This window comes from Puma concolor, chromosome A3 (assembly GCF_028749965.1).
Source record: "Puma concolor isolate L17-30 chromosome A3, mPumCon1.1.hap2, whole genome shotgun sequence".
Taxonomy (NCBI): Eukaryota; Metazoa; Chordata; class Mammalia; order Carnivora; family Felidae; genus Puma; species Puma concolor.
Window position 1 is genome coordinate 108,335,078 of NC_141669.1, and position 19,150 is coordinate 108,354,227.

At 36.6% G+C, this 19,150-nt stretch overlaps 1 long non-coding RNA gene across 1 annotated transcript in view; it reads right to left on the bottom strand.

The window, feature by feature from the left end:
• The window catches only part of LOC147582645 (uncharacterized), a 495,094-nt gene extending 476,216 nt beyond the window's left edge, over nt 1-18,878 (bottom strand). The window contains exon 1 of the long non-coding RNA XR_015248765.1: nt 18,633-18,878. This is a non-coding gene — a long non-coding RNA (uncharacterized LOC147582645). The remainder of the gene's footprint in view (nt 1-18,632) is intronic.
• Between the last annotated feature and the right edge of the window lie 272 nt (nt 18,879-19,150).

Consider the following 19,150-nt stretch of genomic DNA (forward strand, 5'->3'; position numbering starts at 1 on the left):
CAAGTAACTATTAGATAAATATGTTCATTGTTAATACTCTGTTAATATACTTCCTTTCCTCCCTTAAAACTGTCGTTATTTTTTCCCACTACAACTCAAATTGAGAAAGCAACCTCCCCAATTGATAAAGGGCATTCTTTAGACGACAGTGTATATTCCACATACACAGCCTCACTACCACCCCATGGAATCATGGGTGACTGATAGATGATCATAAAATATATCACTTAACTGTTAAATCTATACGAACTCTACTGATTCATATGATAAGCTCTAAGTTAAAAAAAAAAACAAAAAACAAAAACAAGAGAGGTAGATTTACACAGTTCAGTGTTTTAAATTGACATTTGCAAAGACCAACTTTGTGAATTCATTTGATAGCTTGAGAAGAAAGTGAAATTATCTGCCACATTGTACATGGAGTGTGCCATGGATTTTGTCTAACATCATTTTAGGGGGTAGTAGGAATTATGTCGAACATGGTATTTTTTTTAGTTTAGTCACAGAAGAGCATGTCTGCAATAAATATCATTTCCATAATCACTTACTTCATCCCTTTACACTAAGCATCAATTTTCCATGTTCAGTGTGTTAAAACTATCTTTGCAACAGGACATCTTGTCAGTTTCATTTGAATGTGAGCTATCTGTTCTACCGGGTAATCAATCCAGGTTAGCTTTCAATGCAGCTTTTATAGAGATTAGTTGATTTTTTTAAAACCAACATCCACAAAATCTAAAGTAAAAAATACAACATAAATTAATATCCATGCAACATTTAGAGATAGTGCCAAAGTTGAGGGTTATTCAGCTTCTATTTATTTTTTTTTTTAATTTTTTTAATGTTTATTTATTTTTGAGAGAGAGTGAGAGCGAGCCAGGGAGGGTCAGAGGGAGAGGGAGACACAGAATCCCAAGCAGGCTCCAGGCTCTGAGCTGTGAGCACAGGGCTCGAACTCACGAACTGTAAGATCATGACCTGAGCCGAAGTAGATGCCCAACCTACTGAGCCACCCAGGAGCCCCCAGCTTCTATTTAAATAGTCTCCTCTGGTTTGGGTTAATTTAATTGTTAGCACTTCAGAATTTAAGAGAATTCAATGCTCTTAAATTCAGAATACTAATATCTCCTTTGGACTACTTAAACCATTGGAGTTTCTCATTCATCTAAATATTGTGACAAAAATAAGAAGTTTTTACTTACTTTTAGTTTATATCTTTTCAATAATTTAATTTCATTTTGATTCACTGCATTTTTCCCTTAGTGGAAACGGAAGAGGAGACGGCATACTTCATATTATAGCCCACCTTTCTAAGATACACCAGAATAATTCACAGGTCTATTGGACAAGAAGAGAAAAATGATGACTGTTGTAAATCAACAGTGTTGTTGCTATGGGAGTAAAAGTAAAAGATTAAATCAATCTCAAAATTGCTATTTATTATTCTGAACTATTTTAAAAATTTAATAAAACTCATAGATCTTTCCACTTTGAAATGGAAGATTAGTGGGGCACCTGGGTGGCTCAGTTGGTTAAGCATCCGACTTCAGTTCAGGTCATGATCTCACAGTTCGTGAGTTTAAGCCCTGCATCAGTCTCTCTGCTGTCAACATAGAGCCCACTTCAGATCTTCTGTCTCCTTCTTTCCCTGCCCATCCCCATTCTTGAATTCTCTCTCTCTCTCTCTCAAAAATAAATAAACATTTTTTAAAAATGAAACAGAAGATTAGTTTCAGGAATGAGATTTAAGAGTCAGCTTATTTCTAAGGATGCAAAAATATTCATGCCTGAGTATAATTTTTGTTCTTCTTCACCCAATAATGGTATAGATATATACATATACAATGTATAAAAAGAGGAAGAATTTGGTTTTCCTTTCAAAATATTAAAGTGCATTTAAATTCCCCTATTTTAGTACCCTCTGTATTTCTGTTCTTTTACATAAGGTTCAAATTAATGCAGGTTTTTTTTAAGGTGCATTCCTTGATATTATGTACTTCCATTTTATGTGACTTTGTTCAGAGCCACACAATATAATCACACCATATAAATAATAAATAACCATATAATCATAAACCAATTTTTATGAACCAAATTGGGCTTAATATCAGGGTTGGTGTATTATAACTCAAAAAATATAGACTTTGACACAGCCTTCCAAGAACTTACAGAGAAAAAAAATTCAATGCATTACATTTGCAAACAGGAAAGAAACTTAAAACCAGTTCAGCAAAGGTCAGCGAGGTATTCCCATCATTTACAGGTCAAGAGGGGTGTAATTAGAGGGAAGAGATAAGGCTGAGTATGTAATTTGGATGGAGATGAGAGAACAGATAGGAGGCTCTTATGTAGGTAGTGATTGTGTTGGAGCAAATTTTTCCAACCCAGTGGAATATTTTTATTTCTTTTATTTAACGAGTTTTTATTTAGTGTCTGCTGTGCGCATAAAGCAAAAGGTGTGAGGGCAAGAATCCATCAGACTCACTTCCTATGTACTTTTAATTTAATAGGAAAGATAAGGATAACAGACCAGTCATGCAAAGCTTTAGTAGTGAAAACATTGTGAGAAATCATGTCTTATTCATCTAGTAACAGTACAAAAAGATATAGAGTAAATATCCTAAATGTAAAAGTAAGAAATGTAGAAAGTAAGACTAATATGACTTATTTCATTATATGATTTGGTAAGACAAAGGAAGGACCTTTGAAGAGATAAGGAAGAACTGAAAACTCAAAGTCAAAGGAGGAAGAGTTTTCCAAATCAAAGAACAATATATTCTCACCCCAGAAATATTTTAGTCCAAATTTTCAAAAGTGCAAATCCACCTACTGGATATTTGTTTCAGAAAGAGGAGGCATGGCCTTGGCCATTATAGTGTATTCTCAACTTCTGAGAAAATGTAGATGAATATGTAACCATGAACTTGTCTTCCTGGGGCCAGCCCCCTCCCCCTATCTTGTGTGAGTAGCTACCAAGGGGTTTGGGAATGACTGACCACAGTTATAGTTCCAGGGTAAACCTGGGTGATCCATCCCAGAAACAAAGAGTAATTCAGGAGTTGTAGAAGTAGAACACAGCTTAGGACATTTTTTCAAGGATTTGACAGAACAACCTTTTCTTTCTGCATGACTTAATGTTCGGAATTTAATACACAAATTTGCCAATATTAGCGAAGCAAGTCTGAGAACAAGGAATGAACATAGGTGAGGGAAAAGCCAAAAGAATCACTAAAAAACAGAACCATAGTTAAACTGCACTTGACATCCATCCTAATTTTGACTCTAAAATAACATGATCCAATAAATCCTTTTATTATTTATGAGTTATATGTTGTACTACTTGCAATAAAAAAAAATCATAGTATTTCCATCTGTTAAAGTCTCCTAGGATTCCAATTTATAAACAAGGTTATACAGTTACAAGTATTAAAGAATAATTTTTAAATTCTCATCAAAATATTTGAAAAGACAGTTGAAAATATTACAACCCTCAAAAATTTTGATAATGAAAATTGATAAGCAAGCTGGTAGAAGAAACTGTCAGTAACTAGAATGTTGAAGTTGGTTAGACAAAAAGAATTAGTGATCTGCTTACCTGAAAAAAGGTAGGAATAAATTTTACCCTACTTTACTATCTGTCTATAGTTTCCTTATTAACAAGAAAAGAGGGCTACTCAGTGGATAAAGTGACACACTATCTAAGGCATTTACCACAATGTCTAACACATAGCAAGTGCTCAGTGAATGCTGCTGTTATTATTATTGTTGTTACATTCTTGCTTGTACTTAAGGAAGATAGACTAAGTTTAGTACAACCCTTCTAGTTCTGCATTTATTTCTCGTTCTCAGAAAACAAAACAGAAGTTGCTATAAAAGAAAACTTGGTACAGAAGGGGAAGATAAAAAAGGAAGGCAAAAAGGTAATTCACAAAAGTAAGTTATGAGAGGCACTGGAAGGACTACTTACAGGCATTACAACTCCTTTTGTAGTCAAGGAAGAGACAGAGAGTACAGCAGAGCCTAGACCATAAAAGGAAGCAGAATAGCTTAGCCTATACCATGTGCATAGATAGAAGTCCATTCTTTACCTTTGGATCTGAGAATGGATAGCACCTAAACAGTCAAGGTTAAATTCACATTCTTTATCTTTGGTGAAAGCAAACACGAATGAACTGTACTTCTCAAGGATGAATTAAAGGAATAAATAGGGTCTAAGAAAATGACTACATGATAAAATTTTGTTGAATCTTATGGAAATTTGGATATTTGGCTGTTTTTGGTCTTAAAAATGTTGTTTGCATATTCATACTAATAGAAAAGGAACATCAGGCTACAATTTCAAGATACCATCGCTGAGAATTACTATAGAAAACAAAAATAGCATTTAAACAAAACTGGTGGCATCACTACTAGATGGAAGAAAAAACTGTTGAAAACAGAAGACAAAAGAATTTGACAGACTGAAGTCAAAGAATATAGGATATGATGGAAAGGGAGAGCACTGAGGTAAGGAACCATGAGAGGAAACAATTTTTTAAATAAGATAATTAGTTAAATAATGGGAGAAGGCATGAAAAGACATTTCTCCAAAGAAGACGTATAGGTGGCCAACAGACACATGAAAAGATGCTCAACATCACTCATCAGAAAAATGCAAATCAAAACCATAATGATATCATCTCACACTTGTCAGAATGGCTAAAATCAAAAACACAAGAAACAAGTGTTGGCAAGGATGTACACTGCTGGTGGGAATGCAAACCAGTGCAGCCACTGTGGAAAACAGAATGGAGGTTCCTCAAACAATTAAAAATAGAACTACCATATGATCCAGAAATTCCACTTCTGCATATTTACCCAAAGAATACAAAAACACTAATTCTCAAAGATAGATGCAACCCTATGTTTACTGCAGCATTATTTACAAGAAGCCAAATCATGGAAGCAGTCCAAGTGTCTGTCGATAGAGGAATGGATAAAGATGAGGGTGTGTGTGTGTGTGTGTGTGTGTGTGTGTGCGTGTGTGCGCGCGCGCGCCATAAAAAAGTTTGCCAGTTCCAACAACATTGATGGATCTAAAGAATATAATGCTAAGTGAAATAAGCCAGTCAGAGAAATATAAGTACCATATGATTTCACTCATATGTAGAATTTAAGAAATAAAACAAAGGAAAAAAAAGAGAAACCAAAAAAACAGACTGATGGTTACCAGTGGGAAGGTGAATGTGGGGATGGATGAAATACATGATAAGGGATTAAGGATTGTACTTGTGATGAGCACTGGGTATTGTATGTAACTGTTGAATCACTATATTGTACACTTGAAACTAATATAACACTGCAGACTAACTGGATTTAAAACTGAATGAATGAATGAATGAATGAATGAAGAGAGGGAAGGAGAGGAGAGGAGAGGAGAGGAGAGGAGAGGAGAGGAGAGGAGAGGAGAGGAGAGGAGAGGAGAGGAGAGGAAAGGAAAGGAAAGGAAAGGAAAGGAAAGGAAAGGAAAGGAAAGGAAAGGAAAGGAAAGGAAAGGAAAGGAAAGGAAAGGAAAGGAAAGGAAAGGAAAGGAAGAAAATAAGATAATTAAAACTCATACCGGAATGCTGGAAGGGGTAAAATTCAGACTGATACTATGAGACACTGAGTCAGTGATATGCAGTCAAGGTAACCAGATTGTCTCTGGTTGCCCAGGACTTTCTTAGTTTTCACATTGAAAATTCTATGAATCAGAAACCTATCAATCCAGGGCTAACTGGGACAGTTGGTCACACAAAGGGGAGGACAAATTTTCACACTTTACCTCAATGTGGAAGGCAAGGAAAAAAATGAAAAATGAAGAAATGATTATCTAACCAACAATTTCAGTGTATTCTCAAAAGGAAAACTAGTAAAATTAAAACATAAGCAATCACAAAAAGCATTAAAAATGCACAGCTTTAGGGGGAAAAATAAGTAAGCATATTGAAACAGTGTGTCAAGTTTAGTGAAGAGAGATTAAGTGATACACAAACATGTCCTGGCAAATTTCTGAATTGAAAAATAAACAAAATTTACACAAATGCATAGGCAGTAGGAAAAACTCGGTACATAAATTTTAGTGAGCTAGTAAAGTAGAAAAAAATGTGTAACTGATTTCTTATTAACTCGAAGAACTCTTAACAAATGTTAAACCCTGAAGAAATGAAAACATAGATATAACTGAGACAATATTTTTTAATTTAAAAAAGAATACACACAGCCATATGTAAAACTTAAAAATATTTATATTTGGGGGGAAGGTAAAAATGTTGGCAAATGAAGGGCCAAAAATAAGAATAAAATTGAAGACTTATTCAAGGCTTGTTTCTAAAATGAGATTCTGACTATTTTACTGCTGATTTCCAATAAACTATTGGAATAAACAACAAAATACTCAAAACTAGCCAATTAATATCATATTACAAGTATAATACTGATACCCAAATGTGACAAATACATCCTGGAATAGGCCAATCTCACTTAAGAATACAGATTCAAAAACCCTGAGGAAGGTATTAGGTAACTGAAATCTAGTAGTCAGGCAAAGTGTGTAGTGTATGCCCAGCCCCTGAACCACCCATCTCTGAAACGGAATCCATAGCGATTAGTTGCCAGTCTGCCACATTTGTATTAGCTAATCCTTCTCTTTGACCATGGGTGCTTGGATAAGAGTGAAGACTTGAAACAACTTAGATTCTCTCCCTTGAAAATCAGACTGAATTGGGAGCTGAAAGTTACTTTTAACAGAGTTCGTAAAAGAAGATCCCCCTCTCTAAGGTCCTCGAACTTTGTTCAACTATTTCTTGGTGTACTGGTCCCCGAACTTGTCTTCAAATACATTTCTTGCTCTTTTTCTGCTTTCTCTGTTCTGTGCCATGGTGGGGCTAACCTCTGTAGACTGTTTCCTAGGATTCCATATCAGCACTTTTCCTTCTGGGTTCAACCCACAGGAGGCACTCGCGGAAGAATGGAGTGGGAGTATGCTAGAAAAACCAGGGTATCTCTCCCTGCCCATGTCTACTCCTGCCTCAGGTGACATCTCTGGCAGTGGCTATATCTCTTCCACCACTCCAGCCCTTATCAGGCAAGCCCACCATGGTTCTAGCTTCTACTGAGTGAACCTGGTCCCTGAGTTCTGGTAATACCATCCCTCTCTTGTTCTTCCAGTCACTGGGATGGTAATAGCTTCCTGCTGTTGCAATTATCTAGGTTATCTCAATATACAGTGTTTGGCTTCTTGGCTGTTCCATCAACTGTGTAACTAATTCTTTCACTGATATGTTAATTTGGATTCTGTAAGCAATAGATAATGATGGATGCAGGACTTTTTAAACATCTAAAATAGTAATAACTTCCAAATGCCACAGGTTTTACGATACATGAATTCCCGAAGTATTAACTTGTCCATAATTCATCAGCCTGTCTCTTCTACCTAAGCCTCAAGTGGTTTTGATTCAACATTCTTTGTCGATGTACTTGTCAGTCAGTCAAAGAGCAGGTAAACATTTAGAACCAGCAGACAACACCCAGCTCACATTAACAACATTAATAATGTGTATGCAATGCAAGGGTAATGCTTTGAGTGATATATTTATAAAATCCAGGTGTTGGGATGAATATATGTGAGGCAGACAGGAGAAAAGATGAGCAGGAAAGAGAGACTCCTAATTTTCTGAGCAATTTATATGAAATATCTGTGCCCAATGTTATCAAATATTTTTTACATTGCCTGATTTTGTCTCCATAGGGCTTACTATGATGTACTTTATTTAGGGATATCAATTCTTGAGTTTCTATTATAAACCATATGCATCACCTGGGTTACTATGTTGAAAGTAATAGATTCCAACTTAAAATAACTGGAGGAAATATATACGATACATCCCAGACTTGTCCATGAAATCAAAGTTACTCAGTCAGTATCCTATTAGGAAAACAGAAATGACTTTACTTACTTACATGAGCAAAATGTAATCTCTAGAAAGCCAATCTTCTTTTTTGGCGGATTTATTTTCATAATTTCTTTGTGTTACGACCTAGTTCAAATATTAGCTGCTTTCAGTAGCCGTCCTTGAAAATTTTGGGAAAGTTAATTATTTCTACCACAGTTATGAGTATTTTAGTACTAACTATACACCAGAATGACTACTAACTACTTCTACTATTACTACTACTCCACTCCTACTAAGTTCTATTGAAAGCCTATTCTGACTAAGCAATTTGCTCACTGTCTTTTTATCCTCTACCCCTTTCTGTTAAACATTAATATTCCCATATTACAAATTAAGAAGCTTATTCACAAGAAGATCTAAGTCTAACTCAAATCTGTTACCTTTTCACTATACCTGCTGCTTCTCAGCGTATGTTTATTCAGACATTTATCCTACGCATTTACTCATTTATTCACTCATTTATCACTTTATATTTATCACTGGCTACTTCTCCTGCCTCGTTTCCTACCACTCTCTCCTTGTTCTGCTCTAGCCATAGGAGCCTATAAGCTTATACTCGAATGTGTCAAGCATGTTTCCATTTCAGGGCCTTTGCACATGCTCTTCCTATCTTCTGGAATGCTCTCTCCCTAGATATCTGCATAGCTTGCTCCTATACTTCACTGAGGTCAAATATCCCTCCTCAGAGATATTCTCTGAGATACTCCGTATTACTACTTCCTTATATTCACTATCACCTTTCAATGCTTTATTTTTCATCCTGGCTCCTTCGGTCTCCTGATACTGTTGGAGAGAGTCATTCCTCTAGGAAATACTGAGCCCCTTCTACATGCCAGACTTTGCTAGATACTAGCAATAAAGCTGTGAAGGAAACACTTCAAGTCCTTTCCTTCACTGAGCTTACATTCTCAATGGAAGACAGTGCAGTGTGAGAAGTGTCTACAGTAAGGCTATAAGGCTGTGTGAAAAGACAAGAGGGAAGCTCATTCCATAAATGTTGAGAAATATCAGTAAAGGATTCAAGTGTAAACAGTTTATTTGGGAGATGATCCTAGTAAACTTTAATATACAAGGTAGAGAAGAGAGATAAGAAGGAGAACGAAGCCAAAAAAGTATTATTAAGCAAGCTATCTCTGAGAAATATCCCATGAAAAACACCAAAGGTGGCAAATACATCTCAGAATTATCCCAGCAGTGAGAAGAGGAAATTGGAGTTGTACACCCTGCTGGTTAGGGTTTGTTGAGGGCAGCTTTCAGGAGTGGGTGGAGAGAAGATTAACTCCTGGACATTTCCAAACTGCTCCATTTGTGAGATAAGTGAGCTCTGGCAGTTAAAAAAAAAAAAAAAATTCAAGCAAAGAATTGCAAGTATTTGTAGTTCAAAGCCCCTGATTTGGCCATGCATGAAAATGGCGAGGGTCAGAGTATATGGGTAGGGAACCAACAATTTCTGCTACAAAGTCTGTCAACTGAAGACAAACATTACTGATATGACTATAAATTGGTACAACTGCTCTGGAAAACAGCTGTGCATTATCTAGTATAGTTGAAGATGTGCATACACATGACCCCACAATCCCACTCCCTTTTTTATAACCAGGATAAAAAGCTTATATGAACCAGATAAACATTAAAAGAACGGCCACAATAGCATTATTGTAATAGCCCCAAACTAGAAGAAACTTAAAGGTCCAACAATAGTAAAACAGAAAAATAAATTGTGATATATTCATAGAACAGATTAAAAATAAATAAATCAAATGTAGATGGAAAAAGATGAACCTGAGAAAGGAGAATAATTAATACTTTGTAACACAGTGTAAGAAAGGGAGAAGATCTTAAAGGTCTTGAATTTATTACCTCATTATGTCTCCCAAAGTAACAAATCTGTAAGACCAGAACAGGTCTGAAAAGGTGTTACTCTGAACAGAGTAGGAGGCCCCTCTTTAGGATGAGAAATAAAACTGTCTAATTAAGTCATTGGAAACAGGGAAGAGCAGATTAGCTGTTGCAAAAAATCAATTAACTGGATTAGAAAATAATCTTGAGATATTATATACACAAAGGAAAAGATAAATATATAGAAGTCATAAAAAAACAGAAGGGAAAAAATAAGTCATTCTGAATGGCACAGATAATGAACAATAATTATTTCTAAGTTGTTTAGGTTGTTTCTTTTCCAAAGTCAAGTAGTCACATCAGATGGGTTATTTCCTCTATTAGAAAAAGAATTCTATGAAATACTACACATCTTCAACCTAAAGAAAAACAAATAATGCAAAAGTAGAAAAATATTCAAAAACATTTCAATGAAGAGTATTTAGATTTTTAATGTCTACTCTTTGCCTTTGCTAGGTTATTATAAGCCCGTTCAGATGTTCATATTTATGTTCATATTGATCTAAGCCCAACTGTAAATTCAAAAATTATGTTCAGACGAAGAAGGTTTAGCTGAATGAGACCTAAAACTGTGTTTTGTTTTGTTTTTACAAATCCCCAAGAGGAATCATGGACAATAGAAAGATTTAAAATTGGTTTATAATTACTACAGATTCTATGAAATCACCATGTATGTTTCTGTACTCAGTCACCAGCCAAACTTTATGGTAGGACAATTAATTTGCTCAAATCAAGAGAAATATGCTATATGTCCATTAAAAAAATCTGTTCCCCAGAAACAGTGCTTCATATCTTTTGATGGCTTTGCACACTGTTGCACACTGTGTTCACAAATTGTTTATCAGTTGATGTGATCTACAGTCAAAAAGATATTGCAGGGGTGCCTGGGTGGCTCAGCTGGTTAAGCATCAGACTTGGACTCAGGTCATGATCTCACAGTTCGTGGGTTCAAGCCCTGCATCAGGCTTTGCACTAACAGCTCAGAGCCTGGAACCTGCTTCAGATTCCGCGTCTCCCTCTCTCTCTGCTTCTCCACCCCACTATGTGTGTGCGCTCTCTCTCTCTCTCTCTCTCTCTCTCTCTCTCAAAAATAAACATTAAAAAGCTAAAAAAGCAATATTGTATTTTCGTTTCTTGCCCTAGACGGTACTAAAATTCCACTATAAAAATAGGTATTAAATTACATTAGATATAAATTATTTATTCAGCTAACTTAATAAACATCACTTCACTTATCCCTCAAATGCTGTAGAAACATTCTTACAAATTTATTGGGATGTTATTTATAATGATAAACTACATATATAACATGTATATTCTGAAGAATTTTAACATATCTATACATCTATGAAACCATCACCACCATCAATAAAAATGTCAAATATTTGTTGTTACTTCCAAATTATCTTCAAGCCCAGGTCAAACTATCTCTCTGTCCCTCTCATTCCCAGGTAACCACTACCAGTTTGCTTGCACTTTGTAGAATTTTGTATGAATGGAATTGTACAATATGTACTATCTTTTTTCGGCTTCTTTCACTCAGCATAATGATGTTGAGATTCACCCAGGTTGTTGTATATATCACTGGTTTGCTCTTCTTGATGGTATTGTATACCATTCAATACAAATACCACAATAATCCTAACTTTTAAAAAATCATCTTGTACAATGCGGCTTAAGGAAAGTCTATCTCTGAAAATTTAAGTCTGTCGACCTTCAGTGAAGAGTAATATATCCAGATATCCAAATAAAATTAAAATTCTAACATCACAGAGAGTACCGAGTACATAATAAGTACTCAATAAATACTTGCTAAATGAATAAAGACATTTTCTACCTAGAGAACACGCACATAGGAGTCACTAATGTGGTATCTCTTTAGACCTTTCAGAAGCCTGAATAACACCCAAAATTTTACTTCCAAACTGCTTATCATTTTTATTAGCAAAACTTGCCTTAGTGGACAAAACCAATGTAGCTAATGTCCAGCTAACTTGGTTAATCTAATCACAACGAAATAAGGGAAACATCCTTTACTAAAGTCAGTTTCTCTCAGTTTCATGAATGAATGCTCTTCCTCTGACATTGTCTATTGAGTGTGTTAGTTCAATTAAATTTCATTCAACTTTTGAGATAAATGAGAGAAACTGGAATCAACTGAGGACTATGTCACACACTTTACATGCATCATCTCATTTAATCCTCATAAAACCTGTACGGTAAATATTATCTCACCAGAAATATAAAGAAGCTACAGCCCAGAATGGTTATGTGACCTTCTCAGAGTCACACAGCTAATGAGTACTACAGATAGACAGAATTCATTCCTAGGTTTGAGATACATGCACCTTTCCCCAATACTCTTGTAGTAAACTCTCTTGTACTGGTAGTCAGTGATATGGTCACAATTTAAGTGAACAAAAAACTGACTTGGTTTATAAAATGCCAATTTCTGAGAAACAACTAAGGAATATACACCTTTGAAAGTGTATTATTATTACTCAAGTGTCTTAAATTATCTGTGACTGTATAACCATGTTACAACAAACTCAGCAGCTTAAAACAACACATATTATCTCAGTTTCTGTTGATCACAAATCCATGGCTTAACTGGGTCCTCTGCAAGGCTGTAATCAAGGTGGTAGCTAGGGCTACACTCTCATCTGAGGTTCAACTGGGGAAGGATCTGCTTTTAAGCTCACATGGATGATGACAAAATTCAATTCCTTTTGGGTTATCAGACTGAAGGCTTCAGTTTCTTGCTAACTATTAGACAGTGGCTATCCTCAGTTCCTTGCTATGTGGCCTTCTCCAACATGGCAGCCTACCTCATTAAGCCAACAAGGAAGAGATTCAAGGAAGAGAGTCCACTAGCAAGATGGAAGTTACAATCTAATGTAACATAATCACATAAGTGACAAACCATCCTCTTTGCCAGATTTTTTTTAAAAAAAATTTTTTTTTCAACGTTTTTTATTTATTTTTGGGACAGAGAGAGACAGAGCATGAACAGGGGAGGGGCAGAGAGAGAGGGAGACACAGAATCGGAAACAGGCTCCAGGCTCCGAGCCATCAGCCCAGAGCCTGACGCAGGGCTCAAACTCACGGACCGCGAGATCGTGACCTGGCTGAAGTCGGACGCTTAACCGACTGCGCCACCCAGGCGCCCCTGATTTTTAAAATTTATTTATTTTGAAAGGGAGAGACAAAAAGTGCATGAGCAGGGGAGAGGCAGAGAGAGAGGGAGAGAGAGAACCCCAAGTAGTCTCCCCGCTGTCAATGCAGAGCCCAACACGGGACTCAATCTCATGAACTACAAGATCATGACTGAACTGAAATCAAGAGTTGGATGCTTAACTTACTGAGCCCACCCAGGCATCCCCCTCTTTGCCAGATTTTATCAGTTAGGAGCAAATCACATTTCTTGCCTACATTAAGGAAAGGAAATTACATATGGGCAGGAAGTCTAGGAGGTAAGGATAGTGATGGATTGTTACTACCACCATATTTACCTTTCTAAAGATAGTCTCTCCAGGGGCACCTGTGTGGCGCAGTCAGTTAAGCATCTAATTCTTGATCTCGGCTTGGGTCATGATCTTATAGTTTGTGAGTTTGAGCCCCGCATCAGGATCTCTGCACTGATGGCACAGAGCCTACTTGGGATTTTGTCTCTCCTCTCTGCCCTTCCCCCACTTGTGCTCGCTCTCTCTTTCTCTCTCTCTCTCTCAGAATAAATCAATAAACTAAAAATAAATTGAACAAAAAATGTATATAGTCTCTCCTAGAACATAAAGAGAAGAAATGTGTTCAATATGCCTGCCTTTGCAAAGCCAAAATGTGCCACTGAAGGAGCTCATTTAAAAAGATCAGGTACTTACAAACAGTCAAACTGGAAAGCAAAAAATCATTCAGGGCTACGGGACTGACAACAAGGTCTCTTCTGTTTCATGTTTTACATTTCTGAGATGCTTTGAGACACGGTGGCAATTCATGGATTCCCACAATAACCATGCACAGCAAACACGGTGGTTACTAACAATCCACATTTTAATATAAGAAAGCAGATAACCAGAGAGGATAAAGTAACTTGCTCAAGGTCATACAGCTACCTACCTGAGTCCCTGGCTGGAGCTTATCATTGGCTAAAGAAAGCCTCCGGCTGAAGGTTCAACTGCTGCCCTGGGTTCCAACAATAGGCCCATGCAAAGGGTAAAAAGGCCCAGCTCTATTTCCATAAAATATATTATTAGAAATAAAATTACTAAATAAAAGTGTAAGAACTCTTTTCAACCAGTCAAATATATGACTGGAAAGCTTTATGTATTTTACCATTTGGAGAAATTATCCACAGCAATGGTCCTAAGCTTTCTTACTTGCTGGAACTTGCTATCATCTTTATGATGTTATAAAATAGGTGTAGGAAGTCTAAATGAGCTAAAAATATTTTTCAAATTGGCAGATTTCTGAAAACCCATATGGTAATATGCACAGGATTCTCTTCACCTCGTGAATGAGATATGCTGGACTTTTCATCATTTTATTCATTCATTCACACACTCATTCATGTGGATAGTTCCTTTCATAATTTCTAACCTCTTTAAAGTCAATAGTATCTCCAACATATAATATGCTGTGTCCTTGGGAAAATGACAGTGCTTCCATAAAAGTATACATTTATCTAAGACAGTTACTATGATGAGTTAATAGATACTAAGTACACAGTACAATTTCTCAACATTAAAGCAAGACAGTAATTCCTCTTGATTTTCTCCCTTTCTTTGGAATAAGTTTTTATTTACTGCCCAGTACTGGCAGTACTGCCCAGTAAATTCTTGATAATTTAGCCCACTTAATTATTTGTGTGAAATAATCCCAATTTATGCTGTCCTGGATAGTTATTACTAGCTCTTCCTTTCACTCTCAAAAATGCTCTGGCCTTAATGATAAATGATAGAGTCACTCCACTAATGACCCATCAGTGTTGAGGCACAAGGCCAAAGTACTTTCTGCAAATGTGTCCCACATACAGATTATGCTGGTTCTTTAGGTTGGAGTAAATGTCAGGAAATCAAGATTCAAGCAGTGGAATGGCATATCATCTAAGCCAAGGGCCCTACGCTTCAAGAATTCTTGGTGTTTCTATCCAATAAACTGATCAAATTACCAAAAGCTATTGAATTAACATAAATAAATAACAATTATACCTGAATTTATGAGGACAAACTTCAAACTAGAGGGAACAAATGGAGCCATTATCCATACAGGAGTAAAAACAATATTTGAGATCAAAATTTAAAAGTTCACACATCAGGAAAGGTCTAGGAGAGATCATCCATCCACTTTGCAGTATGAAAGAATAAAAGTCCTATGACATGGAAACCTGTGAATTCATTCATCCTGTTGCTTAACAGAGAGGCAACTTATCAAAGTTTATCTTAGTGAAAGACTACAGAAGAGAGCTGAGGTAGGTAGGTGGGTTTCCTTAAAACCTGAGGGCTTAGTTTTTCTTTTTTCTTTTCTTTCCTTTCCTTTCTTTTATACCATCTTTAAGCTTCAAGTTAAAGAATGGCTTAGCCCCCATCAGGATCATAAAGAGGACCAGAAAAAGCAGCACATTTGTTGATTTATGGCACAACCTGAAACAAATCCCTACACCAAGAAAACCTCATCACCCTGAGTACCATGAGCTTTCAAATGAGCTTCCAATAGGGTCTTTTAAAACTTTCAAAGAGAATAACTCTAGAAAAATAGCATTTTACTATTTTAAGGGGTTGTATGGAGGGTGAGAAGATGCCAGAAGAGGCTAGTCAGCTAAAACAAGTTCATTTCCATTCATTCCCTAACTAAAATTATTCCAACAAGTGCATCAGCTTTTCTTCTCCTTTGTGATGGTAACAAAAATAAAATTATTATTCCCCAAGAAAAAGCAGGGATTTTTTTTTTAAATCTCTAAAGTGTGGCTTCATGATGTGTGCCTTACAAGAAGGGCTCTAAGTCACAAGCAAAAGATCCTTGATTTCAAGGGAAAGGTTGCATGTCGATACCAAACAACCTCAAATTGGAGCACTTTAATTAGGTAAGTCTGGCTTCAATTTACTTCAAGACTACCTGAATTCACAAATATACCTAAGACACTTAGGGTATTATAAAAGAAACATGTATACTGTATATATAAGAGTAAAAGCACCGAGGCACTATTTTAAAGACTTGACGTAGATTGATTTGTTTCATCCACATCCCCTGAGATAGGTGGAATTATTATCCCACTTTGTAGATGAGCCAACTGGGGCTCAAACAGTTTAAATAACTTGCCCTAGGTCATGTAGTTAATAAGTGGCAGAGCAGAAATTTGAGCTCAGGCAGTTTCAAAGTACATATCTTTCACCACAACATTATATACTGCCTGTACATCTGCTCCATGTACAAACAATTGTAGACAGTTTGTTGTTATGCAAATTGAGGGGAAAATGGCTAGTTCAGGAAGTGCCTTTTTGCTTTTTGCTCTTCATTGTGTGACATGAATTCTGAAAGGCTGACACTGTAACTCAATGTCCAGGGAGTCCATAGATGAATGAATGAAGTGTATCTATGTGTGTGAGGTAAGGAAGGCAACTGACTATTTTGCAAGGGGGGATAATATCCTTACATTTAATCTTACTTTTCATGGAAGATCACAGAATGTTATACACACACACACACACACACACACATACACACACACACGTGTGTGTGTGTGTGTATGTGTGTGTGTATATATATATATGTATGTATACACACACACACACACAAAGAGAAAGTAATTTTAAGAAAGTCTGGCTAAGAAAATTCCTATTTTGAAACAACTTGGGATATGCAGTAAGTTTCACATCCAATTTTCTTAAAAACAACAGTTATTTTATTGAACATACTGGTAGACAGACTGGAAAGATGATACCCATTTCAGGCATTTATTTTTAACTAGATTAGAATAAACGTCACCAGAATGTGTATCCATTTTATTGACCACTAACTATGCCTATTTAAAAACGGTTGTTTTCCAACCGTTCATTCACTTGAGATTTGACCCAAATCTCAGAATGGAACAGATATTTAATCATCTTAGAAGTAAAATGCACCACAACCTGGGGAATTTTAAAACACCCATTTTTCATGGTTTCTGTCCACAATGTAACACAATTAGCGTACTTGAAAGGACTCAGGAGTTTTAATCAGCTTGGGCTGAGTTTCAAGGTCTTGGTGGAGCTTAAAGCCAGGCTCCTCTTGCCCAGTCCCAGGTCAGGTTACAAAAATTTCACAACACTCTTACCCCTCCCATTCCTTTCCCCCATACAAGTAACTGAAAAAAAAGTATCAGCTCTTAAGAAGTGGAACTAGTATTCCCTCTCAGGTGCTGGGAGCCAGTTCTAAACTATCCCTAATTTACAAGGGTAATAGAGGAGGAATTCTGTGACAGGGTGGATTTGCACAGCCCCCTTTAGGTCATTATATTGACAGTATCATTGCAGTCAGATAGAGAATGCAGCCAGGTCCTCCAATTCACAACTTGCAACTAAACCAAATCTTCATTTTATGAAGACAATAGCAAATTCAATTAGAAACTCTAAGCGCTCCATGGATCAATCAGGTCATATACAATTAGCTTTAATTGGTACCTGTCCAGAGAAGTACATTCTTTACCTGCAGTCAAGGGATACTCAGAGACTTTCTTGACTTTGAAAAACATCAAAGCAATTCCTTCTAATCTAAGCATTACAGCCAGCCCTGAGCAGTAGCTAAAGCGCCAACACCAATAAAAAACAACAAAGATTTGAAAGAAAGAAATTCCACCTAAATTTTCTAAAAGAGCAAATGGTGATGTGGAACACAAAATGCATAGACACTTAATTTGTAGAGTATAATTCCCAACTGCTAAATGTCTCCCAAGAAATACTAACCTTGCACCCCAGACTGAAAATATGATTTTGTAGACATTTCAAGGAAGAAATCATGAGGAATAACCAAATATAATATTTCTCCGATTATCTTTCAGGGACTTACTTTATAAAGATAATTAAAAGCAAATTAATGATAATATCTTATGCTTTGCAACTGCAATGAAAATATGGCTTTTTGGTCCTTTTTGTAATCAGACATGTAATTTAGAGTCTTTGAGAAATAATAAGGCTTAATAATAATAACTTACATAATAGTAACTAGACATATTGTGGTGATCATTTTTCAAAACAAGAAAAAAAAAGAGAACAGCAAATGAAGAGACAATTTTTTGAAGATACTAGATATGATCAAGAAAAGCCAAAGTGACAACCTGAAATTCCTTCAGCAGCAGAATCTCTAATGAAGCAGCTGGTGTATGACCTGGGGATCAGATCTAGGTTCTGATCCCAGGTAGGTAGCCAGGTAGGAGATGAAAAGTCATTAATGACACCAAAACTTGGTGTCTGCATCTGTAAATGAAGATGCTAGAATAGAGCAATCTCCAGTTGCCCCTCCAGTTAGAGAGGCTGATGTCAGGGTATTAGAAAGCACTATAGGAAGCTTGCACCAGGCCAAGTTTTCTATAACAAGCACCTCTTCCTTGTGATGCCAGAAACAGAATATGAAAATTGATTGTTTCTATTTTTATGCTAAAATGGAAACAGAGGTGGGAAGGATAAAAGGAATCCATCATGCAAAAGAAAATTTTGTTTTAAATTTTATACCCAATAGAAATTCTAGCCCTCCAAGGATATTATGAGTCTGTAATCTTAGCCCTCTACTTACCTGACCTTTAGCAGCAGGGAGTAGGCAGCAGCAAATCGGGCTTGGAAGTCTACTTCCTAAATCAGTCTCATTCTCTCCAGCTCCTGCCCTTTTTGTGAATTATTACACCACCTGGCACCAGGAATATTATTGACTCTGGAGCAGGGAGCTTAATTTTGCAATAAATTTTACAGATTGCTAACTGAAAAACAAGAACAAAAATGAACTACTAGGTAGCCGAAACCGCTGACTCTCACTGCTCTTTCCTGCCCCTGGCTAATTTATGGCAGCAGAGCTGGGCTCCCACACTGCGGCTGCCACTTTGGCTTGGCTGCTCTGCTCACCGCGCGTGGGGCAGCAGGCCAAGGAAGGAAGCCATGCTCCCTTGTCTGTGGATTTCAAACCACACTGTGCATGCTGGAATTCCCACAGCCTCCCCTACAGTCTTAGCTCCTGAGATCTCAGAGGTAAAAGTAAGTAAGTTGGGGTTCAGTCATGATGTTTGGTAGAAAGAAGAGGGAAAATGCTTTGCAATACAT